The 2,500-nt window shown below is 37.0% G+C and overlaps 6 non-coding genes across 6 annotated transcripts; all 6 read right to left on the bottom strand.

Moving 5' to 3' along the window:
- Positions 1-206: 206 nt before the first annotated feature.
- Trnah-gug (transfer RNA histidin (anticodon GUG)) lies at positions 207-278 on the bottom strand. Its single transcript has one exon. It is a non-coding gene; the product is annotated as a tRNA-His (tRNA).
- Positions 279-788: 510 nt separating this feature from the next.
- Trnah-gug (transfer RNA histidin (anticodon GUG)) lies at positions 789-860 on the bottom strand. The gene has a single exon. It is a non-coding gene; the product is annotated as a tRNA-His (tRNA).
- Positions 861-1,172: 312 nt separating this feature from the next.
- Positions 1,173-1,244, bottom strand: Trnaq-cug (transfer RNA glutamine (anticodon CUG)). The gene has a single exon. It is a non-coding gene; the product is annotated as a tRNA-Gln (tRNA).
- Positions 1,245-1,388: 144 nt separating this feature from the next.
- Positions 1,389-1,460, bottom strand: Trnaq-uug (transfer RNA glutamine (anticodon UUG)). The gene has a single exon. It is a non-coding gene; the product is annotated as a tRNA-Gln (tRNA).
- A 496-nt stretch (positions 1,461-1,956) lies between these two features.
- Trnaq-cug (transfer RNA glutamine (anticodon CUG)) lies at positions 1,957-2,028 on the bottom strand. Its single transcript has one exon. It is a non-coding gene; the product is annotated as a tRNA-Gln (tRNA).
- Positions 2,029-2,364: 336 nt separating this feature from the next.
- Positions 2,365-2,436, bottom strand: Trnah-gug (transfer RNA histidin (anticodon GUG)). Its single transcript has one exon. It is a non-coding gene; the product is annotated as a tRNA-His (tRNA).
- Positions 2,437-2,500: the final 64 nt, after the last annotated feature.

Raw genomic sequence — 2,500 nt, 5'->3', positions numbered from 1 at the left:
AATATTTTCAGGTTCCACCGAGATTTGAACTTGGATCGCTGGATTGAAAGTCCAAAGTGCTAACCATTACACTATGGAACCGCGTGGTTACTCGCTGAATAATATCTTTTTTCAATAATTACCATTAGGTATTTCAAGATGAATCGAACATTTGTTGACAAATAACATAAAAACACGTGACTGGTTAAAGCAAAATGATAAATCATTGCTGTGACCAGGATTCGAACCTGGGTTGTCACGGCCACAACGTGAAGTACTAACCACTATACGATCACAGCCTAAGTAGCAGAGGATGGTTTCGATCCATCGACCTCTGGGTTATGCGCCCAGCATGCTTCCGCTGCGCCACTCTGCTGCGATTAAAACATTTTATTCTTACAATTTTGTTCAGAGTTTTGGCATTACCGTTTACCATTGTAAAATATCGAAAGAATTTTAATAGATATTTAACGTAAATTAACCAAAGACCAACCAATGGGATTTCAAACTAACAATTTTGAGATTGCTAATCATATTTAAATTTTCACTAAATAAATTTCTGAATTTAATTTCTTGTTCACAACAGAAATGTTTTAAAAGTAAAGGATTTAAAGTTCCACCGAGATTTGAACTCGGGTCGCTGGTTTCAGAGTCCGAAGTGCTAACCATTACACCATGGAAACGCGTGGTTACTAACTGAATATCTTCTTTCAATAATTACCATTAGGTATTGGAAGGTGAATCGAAGAACATTTGTTTGACAAATAACATAAAAACACATGACTGGTTAAAGCCAAATTAAAACATATTGCTGTGACCAGGATTCGAACCTGGGTTGTCACGGCCACAACGTGAAGTACTAACCACTATACGATCACAGCCTAAGTAGCAGAGGATGGTTTCGATCCATCGACCTCTGGGTTATGGGCCCAGCACGCTTCCGCTGCGCCACTCTGCTGCGATTAAAACATTTTATTCTTACAATTTTGTTCAGAGTTTTGGCATTACCGTTTACCATTGTAAAATATCGAAAGAATTTTAATAGATATTTAACGCAAATTAACCAAAGACCAACCAATGGGATTTCAAACTAAAAATTTTGAGATTGCTTATCAATTGTGCATTCTCACTAATTAAATTTCTGAAATTAATTTCTTGTTCACAACAGAAATGTTTTAAAAGTAAAGGATTTAAGGTTCCACCGAGATTTGAACTCGGATCGCTGGATTCAGAGTCCAAAGTGCTAACCGTTACACCATGGAACCTTCTGCCAAGACCTTATCTAAAATCGAACAACTTCTTTCAGCACATCACATCATCTATTTTTAGATTGCAAACATGCTTTTTTTAAAAGATTAATTGCCAAGTATCAATCTGTCATACAACGCTTATTGAAATAAAATATTTTCAGGTTCCACCGAGATTTGAACTCGGATCGCTGGATTCAAAGTCCAAAGTGCTAACAATTACACCATGGAACCGCGTGGTTACTAACTGAATATCTTCTTTCAATAATTACCATTAGGCATTTCAAGATGAATCGAACATTTGTTTGACAAATAACATAAAAACACATGACTGGTTAAAGCAAAATGAAAACATATTGCTGTGACCAGGGGTTGTCACGGCCACAACGTGAAGTACTAACCACTATACGATCACAGCATTAGTAGCAGAGGATGGTTTCGATCCATCGACCTCTGGGTTATGGGCCCAGCACGCTTCCGCAGCGCCAGTCTGCTGTGATTGAAACATTTTATTCTTACAATTTTGTTCAGAGTTTTGGCATTACCGTTTACCATAGCCAATTATCGAAAGAATTTTAATAGATATTTAACGTAAATTAACCAAAGACCAACCAATGGGATTTCAAACTAAAAATTTTGAGATTGCTTATCATTTGTACATTCTCACTAAATAAATTTCTGAAGTTAATTTCTTGTTCACAACAGAAATGTTTTAAAAGTAAAGGATTTAAGGTTCCACCGAGATTTGAACTCGGATCGCTGGACTCAGAGTCCAAAGTGCTAACCGTTACACCATGGAACCTTCTGCCAAGACGTTATCTAAAATCGAACAACTTCTTTCAGCACATCATCTATTTTTAGATTGCAAACATGATTTTTTTAAAAGATTGATTTCCAAGTATCAATCTGTCATACAACGCTTGTTGAAATAAAATATTTTCAGGTTCCACAGAGATTTGAACTTGGACCGCTGGATTCAAAGTCCAAAGTGCTAACCATTACACTATGGAACCGCGTGGTTACTCGCTGAATAATATCTTTTTTCAATAATTACCATTAGGTATTTCAAGTTGAATCGAACATTTGTTGACAAATAACATAAAAACACGTGACTGGTTAAAGCAAAATGATAAATCATTGCTGTGACCAGGATTCGAACCTGGGTTGTCACGGCCACAACGTGAAGTACTAACCACTATACGATCACAGCCTAAGTAGCAGAGGATGGTTTCGATCCATCGACCTCTGGGTTATGAGCCCAGCATGCTTCCGCT

Source organism: Ascidiella aspersa, chromosome 3, assembly GCF_963924565.1.
Source record: "Ascidiella aspersa chromosome 3, kaAscAspe10.2, whole genome shotgun sequence".
NCBI lineage: Eukaryota > Metazoa > Chordata > Ascidiacea > Phlebobranchia > Ascidiidae > Ascidiella > Ascidiella aspersa.
Note: the sequence above shows the minus strand (reverse complement) of the source record. Positions and strands in the feature narration are given on the sequence as shown.